General features: G+C 37.0%; 1 pseudogene; it reads left to right on the top strand.

Moving 5' to 3' along the window:
• The window catches only part of LOC112838135 (protein PIMREG pseudogene), a 68,448-nt pseudogene extending 53,844 nt beyond the window's left edge, over window positions 1–14,604 (top strand).
• Window positions 14,605–20,092: the final 5,488 nt, after the last annotated feature.

Genomic DNA, 20,092 nt, shown 5'->3' on the forward strand with positions numbered 1-20,092 from the left:
TCCTCCCTCCCTTCCTTCTTCCCTTTCCTTCTTGCTGGCTTTGCTGTCTTTGTCTGGCTTTGGTATCAGGTAATATTAGCTTCATAATGTGACTTAAGAAGTATTCCCTCTTCTTTTATTTTATGTAAGTGATTGTGTAAAATTGTTAATTCTTCTTTGAATTGTTCTAAAAAATCTTCAGTGAAACCATGTGAACCTGTAATTTTTTTTCTATGAGGGATTTTTAATCACAAATTCAACTTCTTTAGTAGTTTAGAACTATTCTAGTTGTCTCTTTCATCTTGACTGAGTTTTGATAATGTATCCTTTTCAAGAAACTGGCCGATTTCTTCAAAGCTGTCCAATTTTTGACCCTACATTTGTTTGTGGTGTTCTCTTCTCACCTTTGTAATGGCTGCAGGATTTGTTATGATATGCCCTGCTCTATCTCTGGCACTGGGGATTCGACTCTTCTTTCTTTTTATCAATTTATTGATAAAGTTCTATCAAGTTATTTTTATCAATTCCTAGAGGTTTATCAGATTTTTGAAGAACAAGCTTTTTGTTTTATTATTGTTTTCCTCTTTTATTTTCATTTATTTATGCTCTCATTTTTATAATTTCTGTTCTTAAGCTTGCTTTACTCTCCTTTTTCTTGTTTCTTGAGGTAGGAACTTGAGCTATTGATTTGAGATTTTTTTTATAAAGATTTACTTATTTATTTTAAGGAGAGAGAGAGCACACGCACAAGTGGGAAGGGCAGAGAAGGGAGAGAGAAACTCAAACAGACTCTGCACTGAGCATGGAGCCCAACGTGGCTCAGCCCACTACCCTGAGATCATGACCTGAGCCAAAACCAAGAGTCAGATGCTCAGCTGACTGAGCCAACCCAGGTGCCCCCGAGATCTTTCTTCCTTTTTAATGAAAGCACTTAATGTTGTTTTCCTCTCAGCACTGTAGCTGCATCCCACAGATTTCAATATATTTTAATTTTCCTGTAGTTTTATGTATTTAAACGTTAGAGACTTCATCTTTGACCCATGTATTACTTAGTAATGTGCTACTTAGTCTCAGTGTGTTAGAAGAATTTCCTACTATCTGCCTACTATTGATTCTGATTTGATTCCACTATGGTTAAGGATATCTTCTGTATGACTTTAATCTCTTTTTTTAAAAGATTTTATTTATTTATTTGAGAGAGAGAGAATGAGAGATAGAGAGCACGAGAGGGAAGAGGGTCAGAGGGAGAAGCAGACTCCCTGCCGAGCAGGGAGCCCGATGTGGGACTCGATCCCAGGACTCCAGGATCATGACCTGAGCCGAAGGCAGTAGCTTAACCAACTGAGCCACCCAGGCGCCCGACTTTAATCTCTTTAATTAAGATTTATTTGATGACCCAGGGTATGGTCTGTATTGGTTGAATATTCCATGGATACTTGAAAAGAACATGCATTCTGGTTTTGTCAGATCATTTGTTTCATAAATGTGAATTCGACTCTGTTGGCTGATGGTGTTGCTCAGTTCTTCCGTCCTTGATAATTTTTGACTAGTATTTCTACCAGTTGCTAAAAATAAGATGTTGAGGTTCCAACTATAACTCTGGATTTATCTATTTCTCCTTTAAGTTCTCTCAGTTTTTGCATCATGTAACTTGAAGATCTGTTGCATCTGATGCCTCCACATCTAGGACCACCATTAACTTCTTGGTGCATTGATTCTTTTATGAATATGCAATTTTCCAATTTGTCCGCATTAGTTTTCTTTGCTCTGAAATCTACCTTGTCTGATATTAATATAGCCACTCCTGCAATTTCTTAAAATTAATATTTGCATGATATTTCTTTTTCTATTCTTTTGCTTTCAATCTACTTATGTTGTTAGGTTTGGAGTGAGTTTCTTTTACACAGCAAATAGTCAGGACATGTTTTCTTTGTTTTTCCTTTTTAATCCATAACAATGCCTGTCCTTTAACTGGTGTATTCATATCATACATATTTAAAGTAATTATTGATATTATAAGAAGTAAATTCTGTTCTTGTAGACTCTTTTCTGCCTGTTCTCTCTGCTTCTTGTTCCTTTATTTCTTTTTTCTTGCTTTCTTCTATCTTACTTGATTTTTTGTAGGATTTTATTTTTATTTAATTATAATGACTTGAGAATATCTCTTTGGAGAGAGAGAGAGAGAGAGAGAGAGAGAGAGAGCAAGTGGGGGAGGGGCAGAGGGAGAGAGAGTCTTAAGCAGGCCCCACACCTGGTGCAGAACTCAACACAGGACTTTATCTCACAACCCTGAGATCATGACCTGAGCTGAAATCAAGAGTCAGACACTTAATTGACAGAGGCACTGAGGCACCCCTCTTTGTAGAGCTTTCTTACCATAGTTGCTTGCTTTAGATATCACAATATGCATATATAATTTAGACTACTAGTGTCAGAGTTTTACCACTTTGAAGAAACTGTAGAAAACTTACTTTCATTGATGACAATTTGTCCTTGCCACTTTTTATATATTATCATACTAAGTATTTCCTCCATATACATTGAGCATCCCATGGCATTATAATTTTTGTTTTGAACAAAAACTAGGTTTTAAGAAACTCATGAGGTGAAGACTCGGCTATTATGTTCACCTCTATTTTTACCCATTCTGTTGTTCTTCTGTCTTTTCTGAAGGCTCTAGTTTTCTGTTATTACCTTCTTTATGTTTTGAGAGCTTCCTCTAGCTATTCACTAAAAATTGATCTCCTGGTGACAAATTCCATTTGTTTCCTTTCATGTGAGAATGTCTTCAGTTCCCTGCATTTCTGAAGGAGTTTCACTAGACATTGGATTCTGGGTTGACAATTCTTTTCTCTCATCACTTGAAAGATATTTTGACACCTCATTTTGGCTTCTATGGTTTCAGATGAGAAATCCACTGTTATTTGAACTGATGTTTCCATATAAATGTTTTCTTTGGTTTTAGTTTTTAATTTAAGTAGTTAAGGTTTAATTATGTTGAATCTTGGTATGGCTTTTTTTATATACTTATTTGGGGGTGGACTTAGCTTCTTGAATCTGTAGTATTATGTCTTTCACTAAATTTAGGAAGTTTTAGCCACTGTATCTTTAAATACATTTCAGCCCTCAATCTTTGTACTCTTATCTGGGGACTCTGATGATACAAATATTAGTTCTTTTTTAATTGTTCCAGGATTCCTTGAGACTCTCTTCCTTTCATTGCTATTTTCATTCATTTTTTTTTAGTCTATTTTCTTTCTGTTGTTTATATTGAACAAACTGTTGATTTGTTCTCAATGTTACTGACTCTACTGTCATCTCCACTCAAACCTTGAGCCCATCCAGGATGTTATTACAATTATTCTATTTTCCAGTCATATAATTTCAATTTTGTTCATTTTGTAATGTCTGTTACTTAGGTAAGTGTTTCTAATTTTTTTCATTTTTTAAAAAGAATTTTAATTTATTTGTTGAGTATCTATATGATAGCTGCTTTAAAATACTGTCAGATAATTCCAACAACTGATTCATATCTTGCCTTTTCTTATTCAAGTTGTGTTTTTCATGGTTCTTAGTATAATGAGTGATTTTTTTTTTGCATATATCCTGGACATTTTGTATATAATATTAGGAGACTCTTCATATTATTTAAATCTTTTTCAGTCATCAGTATCTCTATGTAGGTTTAGCATGTAGGTCCTGGATTATTTTATGAGCTGTAGTTCTGATGACAATTTAGTTTTGAGATACTTTGCCAAGTTATTCTGGTCAGTTTTATTCTTATGGTTCTGCTGACATTTTTTTTTTTTAAGAGTGAAAGAGTGTGAGCGGAGATGGGGAGAGGGAGAGAGAGAATCTTAGGCAGGCTTCATGTTCAGCATGGAGCCTAATGTGGGGCTTGATCTCTCATGGCTCTGAGATCATGACCTGAGCTGAGATCATGACTTGAGCCAAAATCAAGAGTCAGAGACTTAAACAACTGAGCCACCAAGGTGCCCCATCTGCTGAGATTTTTGACTGATCTTAGCAAATATCACCTGCCCTTCCCAGTGACATTGGGTTAGGTTCAGGAAACACTCAACCTTAGTCACTGTTATTATAGTAGATTGAGTCCCCCCTGCCCTGGGGACAGGGCGAGTACTCTGCTGATGCTGACACTGTGGCCCAACAGGCCCACTACTGCCCAGTGTGTGGTGCAATCACAGATGCTTCTGCCAAGAGTCTACAGGGCAGATTAAGGATGAATTCCTGGACAGGCCCTGCTGACACTGGTGTTAGACAGCAGTGGACCTCCCTGTTAGGTCTCTACTGGGCTGTCCCTTCCCCAGTACATGGCCAGAAAGGTCAGACTTTAATTGTTTGCCTGTTTTCTATGCTTTTTTGCAGTTCCAACTTGTAGGGCTCTCCTCAATCCACTGTGCCATATTTCGGGGGCAAAAAGAAAATCTAGGAACTCAATTTGGTGTCTTTTCTTAAGTCCTGAGATTCCTAGCCAGTCCACTTTCTTCTTATCTTTTAGAGTCCTATTAGGATCACATGCTGAATTATTTCTAGAGTATGTGGTTGTATTTGGAAGAGAGGAACAGGGGGAAATAAGTCTAGAACATCCTATCCCATCACACATTTTCAAAATATTTTATTGATCATTGTAATGTCTAATAGCAAATGGGTTTGACAAAACCCTTAAAATTGTCTTATTCCTGAACTTGGATCTCTATGTAGTAAATTTAAACTGTTAACATGCTATGTAGAAATGTTTATTATTATAATACTAGTTATCAGTAAATTTTTTGTCTTTCTCCCAATTCATTCCATACTGTTATTGTGAATTCATTTACTCCTATTCCCTTAATATCCATGAGAAGAACACACTGATTTCTACCTTTGAGCTGTGTTCAGAGTTTCCTACCAATCACACTGCTTCTTGAGTCCCTTCTCCATGACTTTCCTTTCCACAAATTCATTTCCTGGTGGAGTACTAAAGCCAAAAGTGTTGTCATTATCTCAGGAGTTTTTATTTTAATACAAGTTAGGATATGTTCATCCAAAATAATAACTATGGTATTTCAGTGACCTGAAAAACAATTGGGAAAATTTTGAAAGATAAACCAAATCACAGATAAAAAGCACTCCATAAATGTTAATTGTTATTAAGGCAAAATGACAGGATTCAACTTTACTTTTGCTTTTTTATTCAATTTTTGAGTTATCAGAGCCATAGGAACCATTACAGACTATTATGCCAAATATTAAAAATAATCTTTCAAAACCCTCCACCATTGTCAGGTTTCCCTTATAGTATCAGAGGGGTTTCTATATTAAATAATAGCAAATGATTTCAGATAAAATGTTCTTGCAACAGTTAATCATAAAAAATACTTTTTTACTACACGATGCATTGGTCATTTAGAAAAAGAAAATTCTTGACTAATATGTCATTATGAAATTTTTATCTGCTTACTATTGACTACAAATATTACTAATATCCCAAACCTTTTTGTTTTAATTTTAAGAAACTCAATTTCCAATAATGGTGTCTTGTCACATTCATATATCAACCACTCTAACCTTTACATCAGGCTGTATTATATTTTATTATACTAACTTATCTGTGCCACAACATTTGTTGGCTAAATGGATCCTAATAGGTAAATAATCTTAGCTTCATTTTATTATAGATTTGATTATTGAAATATTCAAGGAAAAGAATATCCTGAATTGTCAATAATTTTTGTTTATATTTACATCCAAGTTTTGTTTTCCCCAATATATGTGAGATGACTTTATTCTGATCTTCATTGTGTTCTAGCCAACAGTAACTCGTGAATTTAAAAAAACTGGTCAAACAAATTGAAGACAGAGGAAATGACTACCAGCTTCTTAGAATAAGTGGGAAGTTAATAATTTGAGTTGTTTGATCCCTAACGTGAGAGATGTATATGTTCTCTACCATGGAGAACACCAGGCATGGCACCATTGCAAGTTCATTTGTTCCTTAAATTAATCAATCAGTAGATACTTTGGAGTGCTGCTCCACATCAGGGAACATGGAATGATTTGGTGAATAAAATAAACACAGTCCTCACTCTCAGAGAGTTTGAAATTTCATGTAAGAAAGCAATGAACATAAGAAATAGCATGCAGGACATTATATGAAAACAATGGATCGTGGATCACTACATCAAAAACTAATGATGTATGGTGACTAACATAACATAATAAAATAAAAAAAATGAAATGAGCAGATAAATGTGTAACTGTAGATTTTGATAAGTATAAATGATGGAAACTGGTAAAGGAGAGTGACAGAAAATATCGGACTGGTACAGGGGAGTGGAGAAAGGGAGGTTGAGTTTAAGTGGCACTCTCCACGACATTACATTTCAGCAGAAACCAGAAAGATGAGAATGAGCAAGGCCCATTTGCTATCACAAAGTCCTCTAGTTTACCTACAAGTATAGCCCCTAGAGATAAGTAGTTAGTGACATTTTTGCCCATGAACATGGATGACTTTTGATGTAAAATAATCTATATTATTTATTCACATTGTGGGATGGTAGTTAACATGGTAAAAGAATCAGTTTGCCAAGACCTGTCTCTATTCAGACTCATCATAGTTTGTAGAATGGCTTGGTGATCAACATGTACTCCATAAAATAGATGTGAAACTCACTATCTTAAATTACTCCATTAAATAATCCTTTCTATGTCTCAAGATACATATAATTTCATAAAGTGCAGGACAGAACCTTAGAACAGCTGGTAGGTGTAGACATGACAGTCTCCCCTCACCTCCCCTATTTGAGTAAAGTTGAAAAGAAGCAACTTGAGGTCTTTCCCTGGGCAAGGGCTTAAACTATCTCATAAAAGTATTTTAAAGGAGCCCTTTGCTTAGTCAGTTCTGTCATCCTTTCTTTCCTTAACTGTTGCAGGGGGGGAGTAAGATGAGAAAAATCATGGAGAGCACAGGAAACAGTATAGATAAAATTCTTCTGTCTGTTTTTAAATCATCACTTTATAAAATTAGTCTTAATTGGAGGAAAAAAACATGATTTTTTTTCTTTTTGCTTTATTTCCACAAATGCCTAATACAGTACTCCCTAACAACACAGCAAGTGATCTGCAAATGACATTATTTTATGATATTCACAAGTGATGCCTCTAAGCTTTACTGTTCTATCTTCAAAATCTCTAAAGTCCTTTAGGATCCAAATTGTAGCTACTATCATACACTTATTATATGGCAGTTACTGATGTGCACATGCTATTTTATTTAACAGTAAACATAACAATAACCTTATACTAAAGATAGTGCTCTTCTTAATCTACCAACAATGAAACAGTTTCAGAAATATTAAGCAACTTGCTGAAAGCCACACAGCTAGTGATAGGCAAAACTGAATTCAATCCCAAGACTTTTCTTCACCACCTTGCCCACAATCAAGTTCTATGGGTTGCATCTACGCCATGACTGGGAAATAGATTTTATTGTTTAGAATAGTTTTAGATTTCAAAAAAAATCTGCACAGATTGTACAGAGAGTTCCTGTAGAACCCCTCTCCCCTGCACCATTTCCCATATTATTACATTCATGTGGTCTATTTGTTACAACTGATGAACCAACATTGATATATTATTATTAACTATAGTCCATAGATTACATTGGGATTTATTCTTTGTGTTGCATAATTTTGTAGGTTTTGACAATGCATAATGTCATGTATCCACCATCACAGTATCATGCAGAATAGTTTCATGGCTCTAAAAATTCTGTGCTCCGCCTATTCATTCCTGCCTTCCTCCTTCTGAGTCCCTGACAATGACTGATCTGTTTCTTGTCTCCATGGTTTTGCCTTTTCCAAAATGTCATGTAGGTGGCATCAGGCACTGTACAGCCTTTTCAGACTAGCTTGTTTCACTTAGCAGTATGCAAGTAATTTTCCTCTATGTCTTTCTGTGTCTTGATGGCTCATTTCCTTTCATTGCAGAATAATATTTCAGTGTATGAATGTGCCACAGTTTGTTATATCCATCAGCCTGTTGAAAGATGGAGAGCCATCTTGGTGGCTTCCAATTTTGGCAATTAGGAATAAAGTTTCTATGAACGTTCATGTGTAGGTTTTGTGTTGGACCTAAGTTTTCAACTCATTTGGGTAATTACCTAATAACACAATGCTGAATTATATGTTAAGAGAGTGTTTAGCTTTGGGGAGCCTGAGTGGCTCAGTCATTAAACGTCTGCCTTCGGCTCAGGTCATGATCCCAGGGGCCTGGGATCAAGCCCCCACATGGGGCTCCTTCCTCAGCAGGGAGCCTGCTTCTCCCTCTCCCACTCCCCCTGCTTGTGTTCCCTCTCTAGCTGTCTCTTTCTCTCTTTGTGTCAAAAAAAAAAAGAAAAGAAACTTAATGAAAAAAATAAACAAACAGTGTTTAGCTTTGTAAGAAACAGCCAGACAGTCCTCAAAGTTTCCATACCATTTTTTTTCTTTTCGGCAATGAATAAGTGTTCCTATTATTCCGCATCTTTGGTAGCAGTTTTTTATTATCAGTGTTTTGGACTTTAGCAGTTCCAATAGATATGTAGTAGTATGTATGCCAATTTGAATTGGCAAATCCTGAATGACATATAATATTGAGCATCTTTTCATATGCTTACCTGAAGTATTTCTTCTTCGGTAAGACATCTGCTCAAATCTTTTGCTCATTTTTTAATTGGATCATCTGTTTCACTGTTGTTAAGTTTTAAGAACTCTATATATTTTGGATACAAGGTTTTTTTTTTTTTGGATACAAGTCTTCTATCAAATATGTGTTTTGCAAATATTGCTCCCTTTTTTGTCTTATGTTTTCTTTTTCTAACAGTGATATTTGTAGAGCATAAGGTTTTTGTTTTAATGAAGTTCAACTTACCAACTTTTCTTTCATAAATTCTGATTTTGGTATTGCATCTAAAATTGCATCAGAGGGGGACACGAACCATGAGAGATGATGGACTCTGAAAAACAAACTGAGGGTTCTAGAGGGGAGGAGGGTAGGGGGATGGGTTAGCCTGGTGATGGGTATTAAAGAGGGCACATTCTGCATGGAGCACTGGGTGTTATGAACAAATAATGAATCATGGAACACTACATCGAAAACAAATGATGTAATATATGGTGATTAACATAACAATAAAAATTAAAAAAATTGCATCAACAATTCTAAGGTAACTTAGATTTCATCCTGTGACACCTTCTAGAAATTTTAGTATTGCATTTTACATTTAAGCGTATGATCCATTTTGATGTAAGATCTGTGTCCATATTATCATTATATTTTTATATGTGGATGTCCAGTTGTTTCAGCACCATTTGTTGAAAAGTTTATCCTTTCTCCTTTGAATTACCATTTCTCCTTTATCAAAAGTCTGTTGACTGTATTTGTGTGGGCTTATTCCTGGGCTTTCCACTTTGGTCCATTTATTCGTTTGTCTGTTTTTGTAGTTTGTTTTGTTTTGCTTGTATTTTTTGTTTGTTTGTTTGATTACTATAACCCAACAGTGAATTTTAAAGACAGGTAATGTCAGTCCTCTGATTTCATCTCCAGAATTGTGTTGACTCTTCTGTTTTTTCTTTCCATACAAACTTTAAAATCATTTGTTCATACCTCCAAAATAACTAACTGGATATTTTATTGGGATTGCATTGATTCTATTGATCAAGTTGGGAGGAACCAATATTTTAATATTGGATCTTCTTATCTATGAACATAAAATACTTCCATAATTATTGAGATCTTCTTTGATTTTTTTCATCAGAATTTTGTGGTCATCCTCATATAGATCTGGTATATATTTTGTTAAATTTATTCCAAAGTATTTAATTTTCTGGTTTTAAAGTAAATAGTATTGTACCTTTAATTTCAAAGTCTCCAACTGTTCCTTGTTGGTATCTAGAAAATCTATTGATCGGCTTTTTATACTAATGTTACATGATGCAAATCTTGCTAAAATTGCTTATGTATTTTAGGAAGGTTTTTTTTTTTTCTTGTATCTTTGGCATTTTCTACATAGGAAATCATGCCATATGTAAACATAGACAGTTTTATATCTTTCTTCCCAATATGTATATTTTTATTTCATTTTCTTGTGTTATTGTGGTAGCTAGAAATTCTCATGCAGTGTTGAGTAAGAGTGATGAGAGGCAACATCCTTGTCTTATTCCTGATCTTAGGGAGAAAGCTTCTAGTTTCTAACCATTAAGTATGATATTATCTGTAAGTGTTTTTGTAGATTTTCTTTATCAAGTTCGCAGTCCTGTGTATTCCTAGTTTACTGAAGGTTTTATCATGAATGGATATTGGATTTTGTCAAATGCTTTTCTTGCATCTGTTGATATGATCATGTGATTTTTTTTTTCCTTTAACTTATTGATGTGATGGATACTTTTCCCTGGGATGTATTTCAAAATGGTTACTTTTCCCCTCTCCTGCTGAAATTCCACAACGTTGTATTTTGTTTGTTTGTTTGTTTTGTTTTTTATCTTCACAATGAGAAATCTGATGGAATTCCTGGAGATAAGACTCAGATTGCATTTTCTGCTATCATGTCCATAATTTGTAGGTTCAAGGTTGAAAACACAATTAATTGATCCCTCAGTACCCTTTAATTTACTCTTCATTGGCTTACATTCCCTAGATTTTGTTAGTCTGACTGATTATTATGCAAGTTTGATCTGAGGTATTAACTGTCATTCTGTTTCTGATGCTTGGGAACTATTCCTCACACCTGATGGTAGTACTTGGAGGTATTGTTGGCCTGTCACCCATGACCATGATCAAATCTGACAATGACCTAAGTCTACTGAACCTTTCAACCAAGACTATGAAGTTAAAGGGCCACAGTTATCTTTACAATTGATCCTTCCAGATTATGATATTGAATTCACAGATAATAAAAAGACTTAAATATTTAATGGATGATAGAATATAAAATCAAAATTGTCATAGGCAACAAAAACCATAAAAAATAAGATACAGTGTAATTGAGATATATATGAAATGCTGTGTTTTGTTTATTTTGGAGTTTTAAATTGAATCAAACATGGTTTAGGGCAGACTTGCACAAAAATAAAAATTATTAGTTGGTTAGTAAACTCAATTTAATCCATTTTATAACTACTGAAAAACTATTTAGATAACAATAATACTGGGAGTAAAATGTACTGCCCAAAGAAGAAGACTGCCTCTGTGTCTGAAAAGAAATCTTTCCAGAAACACCAACAGCAATCTTCACAACTGTAGAAAGACTATCATAAGGAAGATAATATAGGCCTATTACCTATTGCTAGAGGGGACAACTTGGAAAAACTCACAGAGACCTTAAGGAAGTATTTGGGACAATAGGAATTGGAGCGGATTCCTACCCCTGATGATTTTGAAGATGAGAATAGTTATAGTTTCACATTTGCATTGGTTGTATAATTATGTTAGACAGCATCTAACATTTTTGTACCTCGTAACAGTCTACAATTTTAATGATGCAACAAGATGGATGTCTTCACTGTCATTTGTCATCAAGGATCGTTTAAGGAGAAGCTATAACTCTCTGACCATAAGCTTTAAGGGGAAACTAAAGAAGCACAATATACCCCCAGTACCTAGGTGTCAAGCACCTGAAAATTTGCTTTCAAATGAAAAATCTTATTTATTTCTCATATAATCTTGTACAATGTTATTATGGTATCCCATTTTACATCTAAATGGCCTAAGACTTAGCAAGGCTGTGTTATGTGTCCAAAGTCTCTTATTTAGCAAGTTGAATAGCTGAGTCATCTGATTTTAAAGCCCGTGCATTGACTAATCAGAACAACTGTTATTCCTCTTCCATTCTGACTATATTCTTAATGGTTGAGAGCATAAGGTAATTCTTGTGTCCCACCAATTTGATCTGATCTTATAAACCTGACTTTCCCAGATACAACAAAAATGTGACCACATAATTTTAGGGCAATAACAAAATTAAATTCAGAACGATGCTTGACTGGACGTTTTCACTTTGGAATTGATACTCCTGGCACTAAAGTTTGGTTTGGCACTCTATGGATTCATTTAAGTTATTGTTCTAATTTGAGTTATTACATTTATGAGCCTAAATTTTAGCTTGCTTGTTGGAATCTGTTACATGGACTGTAAAGTTAACTCCCTAATTCATCATTGTTCACAATTTGTAAAGAGAAAATATTTTGGTTATTTCACAATAGGTACATCTCTACACACCAGATCAATCATTATGCCTGATTTCTGCTGGGTACCTGATGACATATTTACATATTGAAGACATAGGGTACATGGAACATTAGGGCTGTAATCTCAAGTTCTTTTTGCCAACTATCCTTAAACTTCTGGAGTAATTTGCACTCAAATTTCTAACTTGTCCTTCCAGTTTTATTTCCATCTATATTTTTGTTTCCAACTAAACTTAAAGTATACTGAGGTACTAATGCTTGATGATTAGGGGAACAGAATCTACAGCCAGACTGCCGGGGTTCAGATCCTGCCTTTATGCTCTTAATCCTTCTGAGTCTAGGTCATCTCATCTGCAAAAGGGGGATAATAATACCTCCCTCAAATGTTAAGTAAATTAGCACATAGTAGGGAGGTCCTTGCACTTAGTAATAGCCCAATAAATACTATATATTGTCTTTACTTGATTATTATTATTCAAAGTGAGATATGATTACATTTGTCAGACCATGTGTTTTCTTTTCTTTGAAATACAAATAGGTTTTCTTTGTTTCTTCTCTTCTCGCTTCCTTTCCTCTAATCCTTTGTTCCTTCCTTCTTCCTTTTCTTCTTTCCCCCCCCTTTTTCCTTCTTCCCTTCCTCCCTTCTTTATTTTTGTTTTTTTCATTTACAAATATTGAGTTGGTTGTGAATCCACTGATGAGACAAGCCCACACATATATCTCCACCATTTCCAACTTAGCAGTCTAGCTGTTAACTGTTACTCTTGGATTTTGTGAGATACCAGAAGAATTCAGGGGAAATATAGAATGTTTTCTTATTTACCATGTGCAGAAGTATGAGGGTCACCTCAATAGAACTGATATGAGCTATTCCCAATTGATAAGCCACAGCAACATCCATCTATTAAGAAGGCAACTATATTGGGATCAGAGGAGGGCCAGGATAAAACATGATCTGCACATCAGCATCTGTTTTCTAATTAGGATGGCTCAGTGGCAATTTTCACCCAATAACTTAGTTAAATTTCATTCCTAAAGTATAAATATCCTCCGAAGGCATATGGGTGAAGTTAAATCAATAACTGCATTATTGTAAATTACTTCATAATTATATATTGATAAACAGAATAAGGTTATATTTTATCCATTTTCCATATCACTTCATACCTTAGACGACTTCGTAGAAAATTGCATTCTTATGTTGTTTTCAATCAGCTTTGTTTTGTATAAAACGCATTTCACCTCATTTTAAAGCAATACAATTTCAGCATAGCATTCCTTGTTTTGTTTAGATTTTCAAACCATATAAACTCAAGATATTTAAATTAAATGTTCTCAGAGAATTCGATGTGAAAAAAAATTTAAGGACTTAGAAGAAAAACATTGCATTCTGTTCTGGTTTTAGGCCTAGCTAGAAAATACTGGGAGATTGTAAAATAGTTCAAGTCAACCGGCCTTCCATCTATCCCATAATCCATCAGCTTAGAATGTTCTCTTTATCTACTGATCTCCCTTCTATTGGGGACTCTTCCTCCCATGTTCTATTTGTCATATACTTATGTATGCTGACTGTGTGCCCTAGAACATTCACAATTGTCTGATATAAAATATTGTGTCCTGGGTGGGGTGAGCTCTGAGTGGCTACGCTGGGTAGCTGGGGGCTGTTGGCTCTGGTAGGCTGAATAGAGTCTTGACCAGGCAGAAGACTTCTTGGTGGCTGGGAGTGGGAGCCTCCATATGCCAGAGATCATTCCAGGGCCAGAAAAACCTGGAGGAGAATGAGGCCAGCCATCTGGAGACCTCCATTTGGGCCCCAGTCTCCCTGTGCAGTCAATTCCAGGGAAGGCTACCCCTTGAGAGCAGTCACCTTCAGCTTCTGGGCAGGAGCCCCCTAGAAATGCTTGGAAACCCTGGGGCCAGGGCCTCCAGGCTGTGATTCCCTCAGCTAAGAATGCCTTGGTGGCATGCCCCAGAGAATCCAGGAGTCCTGCTAAAGTGGAACCAAATGGCTGGTGACAGCCCAGGTGAGAGCCAGGAGGAGGAGGAGAGGGGCACAGAAGGGCAATAGACCCCCGTTCACAGCCTGACCCAGAAGAGCACTCACCTGTCCGGAGCTGCCCTTGCCCCCTCAACCCTGGACCCGTGGATGAGGGAGTATCACGGACTTTCTGTCCAGATGGACCCATGTGCATACCCGCTACAACCTCCCTCCAAGAAGGAGACTGACTTCCAGAGCCCCTACTCCCTGACAGAGCCCCTCTTCTCCCCCAGTGAGTCTGACAATGACCTAGAGCCTGTGGGACCTGGAATTCAGCATCTCCAGAAGCTGTCGCAAGAACCGGCTGAAGCCATTGTGACTGAAGAGAACAGGGATGTGACTGTTGCTTTCATTTGTGACTGAGGAGAGTGCCTTCAGGTAATGTCCTCCTCCCAAACGCCTTTCTGGGGTTCTTCTTCTCCCTCCTCTTCCCCATGCATGAACATGTGCAAGAAGGGACTCTTTTCTGGAAAACCCCACAGAGCTGATGGATCCAGCAGAGTGGAAAGTGTGCAAGCCTTACCTGCCTGGAACCAGAGCTGCTGACCTCACTGACCCCATCATTAACTGAGTATACCAGGCTCCCAAGCAACTGGAGCTACCTTCCAGCTCCTCATTTTGGAGGGAAGACTATGGTGTTCCCCACTTGCCCTGCTTTGAAACAGTGAGGGACCGGAAGGGAGCTCTGTATTGCTGGACACAAGCCACATCTGGCCACCATGCCATCACATCAGAATCTGTGCATCCCTGCAAGTTCCTGAGGAAGCCCCAGAGTCGGCAATGCCCTTGGACCACTGCTAACAAGGGCCCAGGTGGAGGCTGCTCGGGGACACTGCTCTCCTGCTTCAGCCACATCTGGTCCTGCCAGTGACCACCTGACCTAGCCTGAGAGTGACTTGGGAGGAAAGTGTTCACTCTATTCCCCTTTTGGGCTTGGAAATTCATCCCCCACTTCAGCATTGTTGCTGAAGCCCAGGCACCAGAAGGTTTTGGGGACCTCTGAACTGTGTACCCGGGAGTGGGATCTTTCAGGAATCATCCCCTATGTTGCCAGTGCCCAGACTCTAGGGAACCCAGTTCCTGCTCCTGCTCCCCCCGCCAGAGCTCTGAAAGAAGGGATGGGAGAGATTTCCAGGCCCAAAGACCCTGAGCCCCCACGGGTACCTATTTATACTCAGCACAGGGCACTGTGGGTGTGCAAGGAAGGGTAGCACTATTCAGTAGTGATTTCTGCCCTTGGTGACTTATTTAAGAAATCTGCTTTGTCATTTTATTAGAAAGAAACCAGCATGGGACTTCCCTAACTAACACCTCTTTTTCATAATAAAGATTCTTCCATAAAAATAAAAGAAAATTAATAAAATAAAATATTCTGTCCTATTTTCAGTAAATGTGGCCCAATTATTGGTTGAGAAAATATGGTGACTGTACATATACCTACTAATTAATGTATCACTTGTCTCTTAACCAGAGCTTATGTTCATGGCTTGGGGATGTCCTTGGTATGACATTGTTCTATGCTGACTTTGTTCCTCTCTGCAAAAAAAGACACTGGGAGAATGTGTGGTTGAGAAAAGAGTGTGTGTTTTAGGTGCAGTTAAACTTGCTCTTGAATCTATTTTCATCACTTGCTAGATTTTTTCCCCTGGCCAAGTCATTTAACCTCTTCCTATATGGCATGGAGATAATACTCCTTCCTCTCACCAAAATAGCATTTAAAAGAGATTACATGTTTATGATTAGTCTTGGTCATTAACACTTAGTGGGTACTCAATATATGGTAGGGATTATTGAGGAACAATATTATTATAAGTTCAGTATGTAAATGCAATGATCTTTCTGTTCACGATCACACTAGGTCTCCTCTTAAAGTATTGGTCATTATTTCTCTGAAATGAATTTATGGTTAGTGGTATTTTGCATGATCCTAAAACAGTATTTCTCAACCATGTGTGACCATCCATTAGTCCCATTCCCAAATTCACTGAGCCAGAAACTTCAGGGATGGCTGTGTTTATATACCCCACACAGAAATACTGAAGTGAAATCTGGTAAAGAACAACCAAGCCAAATATCTGAATAAGATTTGAAAGTAATATCTAAAGAATTTTTGCTTTCCTTCATGGTAATTTGCAGGGATCTTCAAGGAAAGTTGCAGTGTCAGTGTTTGGAATTGGAAAACTGACTCATCAGATGTCCTGTGTAGGACCATTTCTAAGCAGTAGAGAGTAAAAATATAGTGCTGTACAGTTTCTGGGTCCTGCACATGTCATTTTCATGCAAGTGACATCTAGGGACAATGAACAGTAAAAACACCTTCTAACACCTTTACTTCTAACAGTAAAAACACCTTATGGTGGTAGTAGTGGGAGTTTTGCCTTGACAGGCAGGCCCACCAAAGTTCAGAAGCCCATTGCTATTTGTCTGACTTAGGCCCTACTCTTTGCCTCTCCCTGAGTCACCACTTGGAAGAACTACCTCTTTTATCCTAACCTTCACTGTCTTTTTTAAAATTATTATTATGTTCAGTTAGCCACTGTACAGTACAATATTAGTTTTTGATGTAGTGTTCAATGATTCATCAGTTACACATAACACCCAGTGTTCATCACAACACATGCCCTCCTTAATATCCATCACCCTACTACCCCTTCCCCCCACCGCCCTCCCCTCTGAAACCTTTAATTTGTTTCCCAGGGTCCATAGTCTCTCATGGTTCATCTTCCTCTCTGATTTCCCCCCCTTCAGATTTCCCTCCCTTCCCCTGTGGTCCTCCGTGCATTGCTTATGTTCCACATATGAGTGAAACCGTATGATAATTGTCTTTCTCTGCTTGACTTACTTCACTTAGCGTAATCTTCAGTTCCATCCATGTCAATGCAAATGGTGGGTATTCATCCTTTCTGTTGGCTGAATAATATTCCATTGTATATATGGGCCATATCTTCTTTATCCATTCATTTGTTGATAAGCCTCACTATCTTAAAGATGGTTCCCTAGGCAACATGGGATCCCCCAAGGCTTTCTCCTGAGTTTGCTTCATTGTAAAACATTACCCATTGTGAACTGTTGGTCAGCTGGTCATTCTTCTCACCCTAGAACCTAGTTAAGGAGAAGTGGAAGAAGTGGAAGAAGTGGAGGTGAGGGTTATGATGGTGTTTGGATTTCATCCACCACTGATTTGGTAATTAGCTCTAGAACCATGCATAGAATCATAGTCTCTGTGTATTTGGTCTATTATATTTTCCAATTTCCTTTATAAAGTTCTCTTCAGACTATACATGGATGTATTTTCTGAAATACAAATTGATATTCTGAATGACTCAGGACATGATGCCTCAAGCCATATCCAAGAAAAGAGAAAAGTTGTGCCCTCTGAGAAATTATCCACCTAAATCAAAGAGAGGTGAGAAATGAGCTCAGGGGATAGAGAAGGTGAACTTAACAAGTAGCCTTTGCCCACCTCTGTGATAAATAGAAAACCCCGCCATTTTGAATAGTTTTATTTGCACAATTAATTTACAATTACCTGGATAATCTTTTAAAAAATAACCAAGCTCTTGCATGATTTTGCATTACTCTTGATGCCTCCTAAAGGCAAGAGCATTTGCATTTGAGGTGCATAAATAATGCAAATCATATCTCTATCTCTCTTTAACCACCTAAAGTCTTATTTATGATCAGAACTTTTTTCAGTATCATTCTAACTGTAATACGCCACTAAGAATGTCTCACAGAACATTTACAGTGTATTCTAGAAAGGAAATCTGGCATTAGTGCATTAGTGCCTTCTGTATTATGTGGGTAGAAATTTAGAACACCTTACCTGAAAAATAAGGACATGCTTCAAGATTAAGGATTAGTTAACCAATTCATTCATTTATTCACCCACATCCATGTAACAAATATTTATTGACAATCTCCCTATGAGCAAGGTGCTGTTCTATCTGGAGTTTATCAAGAAACAGGACAGACAGGGTTTCTCTTCTCACAGATCTTACATTTTAGTGAGGAAAGTGGTCAAAATAAGTAAACAAACAAGAAAAATATCAGGCTTAACTAATCCAGCAAAAATGACTTTATTTTTAAACCAAAACTCAGCATGCCCAAGTCTAAAAAGGAGTCATAAAAATATGTTTTTAAAGCTATTTTTTAAATGTTGTCTCCATGTTAAAATTGTTCATCTCTTCTGTTTTTATAGAAAAGTCACTTAGCCCTCTAGTATTAAAAGGAGAGAAAAGTCATGAGAAATAAAAAATGTTCGAATAATTGGTATTAAGAAAACTGGTGGAAGAAGCTCCTTTAATGGTCTCCTGACATCAGGGTCATCCAGGTCAGGAATCAAACACCTTTTCTCTTGTTCGCTGACTGCTCTTCTTACCCATTTCATCACACGCACTTACTCGGGTCACCCAAGTGGTTGCAAATTTCCTTTGTTCTCATTTTCTAAGAGGGCACTTCTTTGTCACTGGTGACTCTGGAGAAGTCAATTATTTTTGACAACTGCTGCCCAGACAAAAGCAGAGATGATGGAAATGTTCAACACTTGGAAATACCTAGATTCCAAGTGTTGGGATTTCTAGGAGCTTTGGTCAGTTAAAATCTACCTTATTTATGTTTTTTTTTTTTTTTTTTTTAGTGAGAAACATCAGTCATATAAATGAATGCCAAACCAATTCTCAGAAGGAAATTGCTTTGATATGGTCTACCCTTAATCAATGAAACTAGTATTATATATTTGCTTTTCATATCAATGAGGTTTGAGGATCATTTTAAGGATAGGTGTTACTCTATTTCAGCCAAAATTCTCTTCCTGTTAATCTGAGCCAACTGTCCCATACATGGGTATACCAGTTTTTAAATTTCTGCAACTGATTTAAAAACTATACAGACACCTGTGTATGTAGGAGGCAAAATCTGTTTTTGGAACCTGCAGGAGCTACTTACATAAAATAAAAAGAATTGTTAAATGAACAAACAACCTAACATTTAGACACAGAGGTATCTTTAAAAGTAGTAACATAGATATTAGTACAAGCAATGTGTCTAATTCTCTAAAGTCTGTATTTTGAAGACCACCTGTGACAAGGTGTGTAGTTGTGTGTAGTCAACAAGCAGTGTTGAAAGATGAGAATTGGACAACATGTGGTACTTGTCCATGCCCTGTAATACTGTAATCACCTGATATTGCCCTGTCTAGGTTTGTTTTTTCCTAGTAGTGAAAGATGTCTTAATAGAACATCAGCAGACTCCTTTATGCAAGGGAGCACAATCAAGCAAGGTCAGACCCAGGGGCCAGCAAACTAAGTAACAGGGGCCAACAAGCTAAGGTGGAGAAATTGAAAGCACAGATTACATATGGTACTCTTTACAGGAGCAAGATGCCCTCTAATGTTCCCTTCTGAATATAGGAAGGGTATGAAAGAGATGATTCCTGGATTTCTTTCATACCACAGCCTTTGTGTTTTTGTGGATACATGTCTGTTCATTCAATGCTTAGCCTGACCAACAGTGGCCTCCTTGAGAGGAAAGAACATAACTGATAACTAATTAATCATCTGTATGTTGTACAGTGCCTGGAAAAAAAAATGTGTGCCAAACTAAGATGATGATGAAATGAGTTAATTATAACAAATATGAAATTCTTATTTATAATGAAGTCACTTTTTCATGAGGATCGGCACTGGTATATTATGCTGGTGTCTTTTGTTTATTAATTTAGTCTCTATTCTAGGTATACATTGATGTATATTTGTTCAAATGTGTTAGCCTTGCCATGCTGCTGGGATCTCTGGTCAGGAAAATCAAATATATTTTCCTGTGTGTGGACTTACCTAACAGACATTCTACC

This window comes from Callorhinus ursinus, unplaced genomic scaffold, assembly GCF_003265705.2.
Source record: "Callorhinus ursinus isolate GAN/ISIS: 27379988/994484 unplaced genomic scaffold, GSC_fseal_2.0 scaffold26, whole genome shotgun sequence".
Taxonomy (NCBI): Eukaryota; Metazoa; Chordata; class Mammalia; order Carnivora; family Otariidae; genus Callorhinus; species Callorhinus ursinus.